Source organism: Triticum aestivum, chromosome 4A, assembly GCF_018294505.1.
Source record: "Triticum aestivum cultivar Chinese Spring chromosome 4A, IWGSC CS RefSeq v2.1, whole genome shotgun sequence".
Taxonomy (NCBI): domain Eukaryota; kingdom Viridiplantae; phylum Streptophyta; class Magnoliopsida; order Poales; family Poaceae; genus Triticum; species Triticum aestivum.
In genome coordinates this window covers 610810865-610821005 of record NC_057803.1, presented here as the reverse complement: position 1 = coordinate 610821005, position 10141 = coordinate 610810865, and the positions used below count along the sequence as shown (strand labels likewise).

At 49.6% G+C, this 10141-nt stretch overlaps 1 pseudogene; it reads left to right on the top strand.

The window, feature by feature from the left end:
* Window positions 1-7405: 7405 nt before the first annotated feature.
* On the top strand, window positions 7406-9388 carry LOC123082589 (chaperone protein ClpB1-like; annotated as a pseudogene).
* Window positions 9389-10141: the final 753 nt, after the last annotated feature.

The window sequence follows — 10141 nt, the reverse complement described above, 5'->3', positions numbered from 1 at the left end:
CTCGGTGTCCATGGAGAAGGTGAAGGGGGCCTTGGAGTCGTTATTTGGATTTTCAAAGCAGGAGACGAATATGATGCGGCCGTCAGGATGCACCGCGTGCGACTGGACTGGCTGGGCATAGCACAAGTCTTCGTGGCCGGGGAACAAGGGGCCATTCTTCCAGGTCCACTCCATAGTCTGCCCTCTCATATCTAACATGGTCTCGTCTTCTTCTTCGGTGAACTGTCCGCCCTGCCCAAACTCCACACCCTGCTGCTCGGAGAGACAGTGCGGCGGACTCCAGCCATTGTCAAACATGTACAGCTTGTTATTCACGGCAACGGAGTGGTAATCTACTTTGTAGTATCGGGATAGGGACGACTTGAAACTGGGTGGGGGAGGTTCCTCAATGTCCAGCCTCGCCATCTTGGTGTCGTAGACCAAGGTGATTGTTACGTCATCATACCCACGATGTGTTCTCCCTGTGACCACGATCTTGCTGCCGACGGCTGCGAAGTTTGCCTTTGAACCGACCGACGAGTTGCCCAGCCGGAGGACCGGCTCGGGGAGCCGCCATGGCGGCGGCATCGTTTGCTGGGACGCCCGCCCTGCGGTGTCCATGCCGGCGACCGCGTCGGCGTCGCCGCCGTCAAGGTCATCGACGTCGAGCCTGTAGATGCCGTGCCCCGTCTTCATCTCATCCAGCACCACGTACAGATGCCGCCTCGACAAAGGCAATGAGTTTGCAGCGTCGGCCTCAGCGGCCCCCTAGGAGAATGCCCGTGGATGTGCGCCCCTGAGAGCGGCAGCGACGAGGGTGTCGCCGGTGGCGGCACTGCATCCAGAAGGGCCGCGCCGGACATGGGAGAGTAGGGGCTGAGATCGAGCCAGGAACGATCGCCACATACTGTGTCGTCGTTGATGAGATCGTGAATCCAGTCTCCAGATCAATATAAAATGTGATCGCTTTGATTGGGCTCCTATATTTTAGCAACTGGAAGTTGGGAAACAGAATATTTCTACTCGTATCTTTTATAGCAAAAAATATCTGTACTTATCTACCGTGCACACTATCGATCGGTGTATAACTAAAAGAAAATCAACCGTACCATGCCTACTTATTACTTGCGGCAAAAGAAAGGGGGTAACAAAAATTTGCAAATATTTGGTATTTTTTGCTGGGTATGTGTCTTTGCGTGGGGGCCGAGTGCGCCCGGTAACAAAAACATTTTTCTAGACCACTATCATTTTTGTTGGCTGCACATGCCATTTTTTATTGCGGCAAAAAGGAGTTTATATTACTCAAGAGCAAAGGAGTTTCTCCCTACACAAACTAGGGATATTAGCAGGGTCAGAACGGAGGCAGACCATGGTATGATACTCTGTTCTCCCAAAGTTCGCTAACATATGACTTACATTATTCTGCTCTTGACAAATATGAATAACACGACACTCTCTTTCACCCATAAGTTTCTTCACCTCCGAGACCACCATAGCATCACTACCGGACTCGCAGTCTATGCCTACGGCCACGGGCCGTCGGCATAGGGGCTGTGCCGTCGACATAGATCTATGCCTACGGCTGCCGTCGGCATAGACCCGTCGGCGTAGATATCGTCAGTATAGTCTTGTCAGACCATCGGCATAGTATAGCCGTCGGCATAGGGCCCTATGCCGACGGCCTGGCGTCAGCCGTCGGCATAGTTTAGCCGTCGGTAGTGTTTTCCGTCTGACGGCAACGGACGGCGCCGTCAAAAACGCTGACGAATCGTGCAAAAATATTGTGACCGACGGCCAGGAGTAGGCTGTCGGCATAGATCTAAGTAGGCCGACGGCTGCCGTCGGCATAGTTTTGGCCGTCGGCGTAGAGCCGTTTTCTGGTAGTGCATATTGTGACCGATCTTGGCCTGTAGTATTGATTAACTACACTGCTTGCAAGCCGTCGCACTCCACAATGATGGACAGCTCCGTTCATTGGAGTGCCAACGCAATGCCCTCCATACGCCTAGCTAGCTCGGCATGTAATGGGTCCGGACACGGACACAAGGAGCTACACGCGAAGAAGATAATGGACCAGTCGTGATCGCGAAGCACCATCCCCGACCCCGCACTCCCGTCCCGTTCACTGCACATGCCATTTACACGCACAAAAAGTGACACTTGAACGAGTCAGATCCAACACACAATTCATGCTTATGTTAAATCCAAAAAAATATTATTTTGGCCAATAATTTGAATCAAAATTGTTTTATTGAAATTTTGAAAAAATTAGCGGCAGCCAAACCGAAATATCATTGAAACCAAAAAAAATCAAAACCATTCATCGGAGTAAAACAGGTTTCTCACCTAAAACAAAATAAAACTAAAAAAACCATGATGGCACTATAATGTTAAAATCACACTGCAAAATTGTCAACTAAATCATCACACCCAGAATGCACTAGGAGAACCTTCGACACCAGCGGGATAATTGGGCACGAGGTAGGAGCGTCCGGGTCACCATGGTGCGACCACCAGCTCGTCACTTTTGCCATACTCTGCGGAACAAGCTCACCACCTATCTTCCACTCCATCAATGATGGGCGCAGGTACTGCCTTGACGAGGCGGAACCGTCCTTGCCCAGTGTGGACGAGCGTGCGGCACCCGAGATGCATCGGAGTCTCCAGGAATGTCAGCTTCTCTTTACCCTAACGAGGGTCTGGGCAAAGGAGTAGAGGTGCTGAAATTTGAGATGGGCTTAAGGCCCATATAGCAATTTTTGAAAATTTCTAAGGGCCTATGTGAGTTATATGGCATTAGGTGTAGTGAGAAATTTAGTCTCACCCCGCTAGTGAAGAAAAAGTTGGACCTCTTTATAAGGATTTCTCTTCTACATGCTATTGGGGCTTGAGAATAGAAGAGGCCCTTGCGCACCCCTCCTCCGCCACCCGCTTCGTTACGACGCGTCGCGGGTTGTGGGAATGAGCCGAGCCGAGCTCACACCTACGCGCTTATTTTTGCCAGTCACTAACGGAGAGTTTCTGACAGCTGGGCCATGATTCTGAGACGTCGGATCGTTGGCTGTTACAGACTCAGACGTGGGTCGAGCCCACGTCTCTCCACGCAGCTGCGCCTATATAAGTGTGCGGTGTCTCCTAACCCTAGCGGCCACGATCAGATCACATCTGCTCCACGCACGCGCCCACTGTCGTTCCTTTGCTGCTGCTGGCACCGGTGACTCCATCCCGTCCGCCGCGTACACGGTCGGCGGGAGAGCAGATCTTCGAAACCCTACCCCTCCGGTTCCTGTACGGGAGAGGGGCGAATAGGTTTTTGAGAAGCGACTACGCGACTGCTCCTGTTCGTCTACTTCCTCTACGTCTGTGTCGCCCTCATCATCACCATGTCCACCGTCGCCAAACGTGCCGCAGCCGAGAAAATTGAAGCCGACAAGAAGGCCGCTGAGGATGCCGCTGCCGCCACCGCCGCCGCGGCTTCTGCCTAGCCTACTGGAGGGTATAACTCGTTTATCCCGCTCCTACTGTTTTCTGTTATAGCCATGCTAGCGTTATACGTAGATCTATCTGCAATTAGCGTAGTATGTGCTTGCATGATTAAATATCAGTATGCGGTTTGTTTCTGTTAATGCCATGCTAGTAATTTACTCGTGGATTAAGTGAATTAAAAAATTGCATGTTTAGTCAACAAGAGGTACAAATTCCCCTTGCTCCATCCTTCCTTGCCGTCGACGCCTCAAATCCCGACCCACGCGTCTAGGTCATTGTCATAGTTTGCCCAGCCGTCCAACGGCAGGCGCCACATGCCATGGTGTGCCGACTCGCCGCCCTCGACATCAAGGGAGAAGGTTAAGGGGTGGCACTTGCCACAGGATGACGAGCCGGAGCAGCGTGAAGCAAAGCACCAGAGAGCGTCTGGCAAGGGCTTCCAACATCCAGCCTCACCATCTCCGTGTCGTGGACGAAAGTGATTTCACGTTTGCCATCACTTGGATGAGTATCACCCATGGCGACGAAGGTGGATACTGCCGTCAAGGTCATTGATGTTGGAGTTGTGTCGAATATTATATATAAGATATGTTACAGTTGGACTATGAGTTGTATTATGTTTAGATAGAATATGGAGTCGTGTTCTAGTATGACACATGTATCTTAGGCCTCTCATATATAGCGGGGCTAGATACACGATGTAACCTATGCTAACATAATAGAGCACAGGCACGCAAGGGGAGCCTGCGGCGTGTGCTGGCGCCCGGGTGGCCGGTGTGCGGTATTGTGACGTTGCCACGTGGAGGAGCGTCCGTAATCAAGCCCCGAGGATGTAGCCATATCGGCGAACCTCGTTAACAAATCTCGGTGTCGTCATTGTCTGCGATTGCTTGTTTCTCGGTGGATCGTTCGCGTACCTCAAATTTATTCTAACAAGTGATATCATGAGAAAAGTTCGATTTGAGGTTGCAGCTATTGATCTAGAGGTGGAGCAGAATTCGTTGAATTGATCGGTGGTCGAGTAGTGCGACCGGGCAAAATCGATGGGATGACAGGGGTTCTGCTCGTGTCAAGAAGCAATCGGAAGCGGCAAGAGCCCTGTTCGTATTTGGTTCAGCATGTGTCGGCGAGACCGAGTCGCTTGGCGACTTGCGGCAGGCGGAAGCAAGAGCGGCAGCCCTAGCAGATGGCACGTGCGGCGACTGACGAGCGTGTTGGTTGTGGTTTCGAGACCAGGAACGTGCGTGGCAGGCTATAAGGCCCAGCTGGGGCAGTCAGGCCCGAGGCCAGGTGTCAGCGCGCAGTGTTTTGTGGCTTGTTGCAGGAGCAGCCACGGTGTGGACCGTACGGGAGGCCGATGGTTTATGGCGAGGACGAGCTGATCTGGGAAGCTTCATGGCGTGAGATTTGTTAAAGGAAAAAAGGCCAGCTACGTGGAGAAGCTAAGCATGGAAAGACAAGAACAAGGAAATGTGTAGAGAAAGGGATTCAGCGTGGTCAAGTTTTCTGCACGGATGTTTTGTTTCTTTGGGTCAAGTTTGCTGAGGGCTTCGTGTGCGTACAACCTGGCCTGACACATAAGGCTCGGACGAGCCTCGAGTGTCGTGCAGGATCATGCAAACACAGGGCGTCAAGTAGTGTATGGAGTTGTGCGGACGGATAAGACGCGGGGTGGAGCATGGTTGCAGTCGGATAATTTCGGCTGGGTCGGACTGGATAGTCTGACGGATCGAGGTGAGTCGGTTGGTACAGAAGACAGTGGTAGGATCATCGACGGCGATATCGGAGCGTGATGCTAATGATGACCGACTTTTGGGCGTGAAAACACGTGGCGCAGGCCCGAGGCTTGTGTGACTTCGACAAGACTATGGCGTGGGGTTGATTCAAGATGGTGTACACACGGAGTTTGAAGTTAACGGGACGCGAGGGGTGGACTGATCATCTACCATGGAGTCATGTTGAAGGTGGAGCTGGATTGAGGGGCTACGGTGTAAGGATACAGGAAATCGAAGCCTATTCGGCAAGAGGGAAAAGCGAGTGACATGCAGTTCGGACTAGAGCCCAGTGGTCTGATGCAAGCGTGAAACTCGTCATAGGTTGGTGATGACCGGTGGTACTCTGTAGTGGGGAGTGAATTGCAAAAAATATCGACACTTCAGGCAAGGTTTGCAGGAACCACACATTTACGGAATTGTGCCAAAAGTACTATTTTTTTAATATTTTTTACAAAAAACACTAGTTGACTGCTTTAGCTCATTTAATGACGATTATGACAGATGGAGCCCACTTTTGTTGACGTGGCGTAACGGTTCAAGACAGACGTTGTTATACGTTCTTTTTTGCCAAAAACTCCTTAAAAAACAAAACAGCCAGCCACCTCTCCCAACACTGCTGTCCCCTTCCTCCCGGCCTCGCAAGCTGCGCCGCCGTTGACTGATGTCCGAGCCGGTGAAGCACGAGCACGCCGGCGTGCGGGTCGAGGCCATCGGGTCAGCTCGGAGCGGTGGAGGCCGATGTGCGCACGGGCGGCAGCGGCGTCGGCCGCGACGGGCGCGAGCAGCAGCCGCGTCGGTCGCGCATGGGCGTGAGCTGTGGCGGCCCCGACCATGCGGGCATGCTGTTGGTCAGCTCGGAGCTTCGAGTGGTGGAGGCCGAGATGCGCACAGGCAGCACTGGCGCGGGCCGCGACGGGCACAAGTAGCGGCCGCGCTGGCGCGCACGGGTAGCGCCGCGCCGGCCGTGTGTGGGCGAGAGCACCAGCTCGGGCCACAAGCAGCAGGCGGGATGGGAACGAGCAGCAGCAGCCGCCCCGGCCGCGTGTGGGCGCGTGCCGTGACCCCATGAGCGAGCAGCGGCATGGACGGGAATGAGCAACAGCCGCCGCCGCACCGGCCGCGCATGGGCGCGTGCTGCGACGCCGTGCGCGAGCAGCAGCAGGGACGGGAACAAGCAAGAGAAGCCGCGCTGGCCGCATGTGGGCGTGAGCAGAGGCGCCGACGCCTATGCTCCAGGTGAGCTGCTCGGGTGGCTCGAGCTCGAGCTCCATCGGCCCAGGCGACATGAGTCAACGGTGAGACAAATCTAGGAGCCGATTACTTTTTTGTTTTTTGATTAAGAGGGTATTTGTAAAATTACAGGGTCAATTTTGTAAATCTAGAAAAACCCTCACCTAACAGTGTCTATCCTGAACCGTTACGCCACGTCGTCATTTGCGGGACCCGCATGTCATAATCATGTTTAAAACGATCTAAGCCATCAACTAGTGTTTTTTGCAAAAAAATGTGAAAAAAATTAGTGCTTATTGGCACACTTCCATAAATGTGTGGTTCCTGCAAACCTTGTCTGAAGTGTCGATATTTTTTACAATTCACTCCTGCAGTGGGGGTCGAGTAGTGTGGTTTAGCGACCCTTGAGACTCGACCGGAACAGCAGAGGCTCGACGCGGTAATAGCGGCGAGGCGTGCGGTGCGCACGGGCATGGAAACGAGCCAGAGCTTTGGTGGTCATACACTGATTAATCGGATGAATTCTTGAACAGGGCCGTGCCCCGAGTTCATCTCGTCTAGAAGCACATACAGATGCCTCCGTTGTCTAGGCCATGATCTTGCACCACCATCATGCTCAGTGCGCAAGGCATATGCACGTGGATGTTGCCGGCGGCGCTGCATCCAGCAGGGCGTCTGACATGGGAGAGAAGGAGCAGAGATATACATTAGTAGTAATATTTTAGCACGAGGAATTTAATTAGGAAAGAAATAATAAAAAGTTAATTAGGAAAGAGAAACATTAGCGAATCATTTTTTTAGGGCTTAGCGAATCCATTTTGCTGGCAGATTTCTTGGCCAACAAAACCAGAATAATAATTAGAAAAGAAAAAAAATGTTTCCGTTGCTGCTTGCAGCATAAGAAACGGAAACTTGCGATTAAGTTCTTTCGTAATACAGCTCAATAAACCTGATGTGTATACGGCATACCTGATGAACGACCCATCTCCCAAACAAGAGCGACCATTGTTGCTGGAAGCTGCTAACAATTGATGAGCCGATGTCTCAGAAGGTGCATGTGGATGAGCCGAGCGAGCAGGCAACCGTTGGCATCCTCCGGGGTCTAAAGAAGCATTTCGAGGAGCATCATGGCATCAAAATTCAGGATGCTGCAATTGTTGCTGCGGCGCAGCTCGCTGGCCGCTATGTCACCGGCCGACAATTTCCTGATAAGGCCATTGATCTGATTGACGAGGCTTGCACAAGCACAAAAGGAGGACAAGCATTTGTTAGCCCTGATCATGTCGCACAGGTAGCATTGCTTTTCACATCACTAATATGCCTAATTGTTTCAATGTAATATGATATGCCTAATTGTGTCATTGCGCTTGAATCTTTTACTTTTGAAGGTTGTCAGTCGGTGGACTGGAATTCCTGTCACGTCACTTGATGCAGAAGAGACTGAAAAGCTAATCCATCTTGCAGATAGATTGCACGAACGAGTTGTTGGTCAGAATGAAGCTGTCAATTTAGTTGTGCAAGCGGTGTTACGTTCGAGGGCTGGTCTTGATCCACCTGGACAACCAATAGGTTCTTTCCTTTTCTTGGGTTCGACCGGTGTTGGAAAGACAGAGCTTGCAAAAGCTCTCGCCGAACAGTTGTTTGACAATGAAAAGATGTTGCTTCGATTTGATATGTCTGAATACGTCAATTCTAGATCTGTGATGCGCCTCATTGGAGCACCCCCAAGGTTTAAGTTTACATTACGTGCACTTTCCACATTGCATTATCAACTTATGGTTTGTCATTCAATCTTAAGTTTTACTAATACAACCCACTTCTTTTATATATAACACCTTAAAGTTATCATGGTTACCATGATGGTGGACAATTGACTGAGAAAGTCCGGAGCCGTCCATACTGTGTCATCCTCTTTGATGAAGTGGAGAAGGCCGATCCCTCGGTATTAAATGTATTTCTTCAGCTACTTGATGATGGTGTCTTGACTGATGGCAAAGGTCGTAAGGTAGATTTCAAGAACACAGTCATCATTATGACCTCAAATCTAGGTGCAGAGCACCTAATTGCAGGAATTCGGGGTGAAAACACAATGAAAGATGCACGAGACCTTCTAATGAAAAAGGTTTGATCTTGACACAAATAGTACATATTCTCTGAAATATGTTTATGGCTTGAATTAATTGTTCATTTGTAGGTACATCAATATTTCAAGCCAGAGCTTCTGAACAGGTTAAGCCAGATTGTTGTGTTTGACCCGTTTTCGCATGATCAACTAATGGAGGTTGTGAAAATCCAAATGAAGAGAGCCACCACCAGGGTAGCAAAAAAGGGCATATCTTTATCTGTGAGTGACGGCGCATTGGACGTCATTTTGTCAGAGTCATACAACCCAGTAAGTATATGTTGTTCTTAACTATGGTGTGATCAAACTCCATTTTCTCACAATTGTGCATATTCACTCTCTAACGGAATCATACTTCTCCCTGTTACATATGGTGTGAGCAAACTGAGTTTTTTTTTTCCTAATTGTGTCTCTAACAGAATCGAATGTGCTGTCTATTTGGTAGATGTATGGTGCAAGGCCCATAAGAAGCTGGGTAGAATAATGTGATGACAGTGATCTCGGAGATGCTTGTCAAAAAGGAAGCTAGCAAGGGCTCGACAATCTTCATCGATGTTGCAGACAAGGGCCTGAAGTATGATGTGGTGAAGGACGAGGTAGCCGATGCACGTGAGGTGTTAGGCAACTCCCACGGTGATGATTTGACCGTCGATAGTCCCACGGTGATAACGTCCACAACTCCATCGCTTCACAGAAGATTGTACTCTCGTTTCGGTTTTGCTCTGAAATAGTAGGTTCTTCTCTGAAATAGTAGTTCCTTGTTGTTCTTTGTGACTTACTTAGTTGGAGAAGTCGATTGCCATTATCTTAACTGTCGACAGGACGAGAGAGCGAATGTTGCTGATTCTGTCAGATGGTTTATTGTTCCCTGCAACTCTCGTGCTTCCTGACTTTGCCAACCGAAAAACATTTTACTTGTTCTGTTTTCTGGGTCACACAGCTAATTTCATTCATCGGAAGGTGGTATAGAATGAGGTTACCTTGGAGGAAAACAAAGGCACTAGATAGATCGTGATTGAACTTAGCTAATCACCAATGGTGTGTGGTAACCTTTTTGTGTAACTTAGTTAATTACAATATTGTTGGGCGATGCCAGTAGCTCGGTGCATCCGCTCCTTAAACAGAACAGTGTGCTTGACGCCATGGCCAACAGTTCCAGCTTTGATCGATCTGTCCTGCACCTGAAAGATAACGCAAATGGGCAGGTCCATGGGAAGGACCGTGTCCTGCCCATGGATTTCAATTTCAGTTTCAGAAAAATTTCAGCACCAACCGAAATCACTGAAATTCAGTGAATTTCAGTGATTTCAGTTTCCATTTCAGCCAAATGACCGAAATATTCACTTGAATTCAATTAAAAATTGAAAAATTTAAAAACTATTTTGAAAAATATCGGAATTGTTGCGCTATACTGAAATTGCTGAAATATTTTGGATGAAACATAATATTTCAGTGTCTGCTGAAATTACTGAAATTCAGTGAATTTCATCGAAATCTCACTACTCCTGCCTGCGTGGGGTTTCCGTTTCCCCCCAAAAAAGAAAACAAC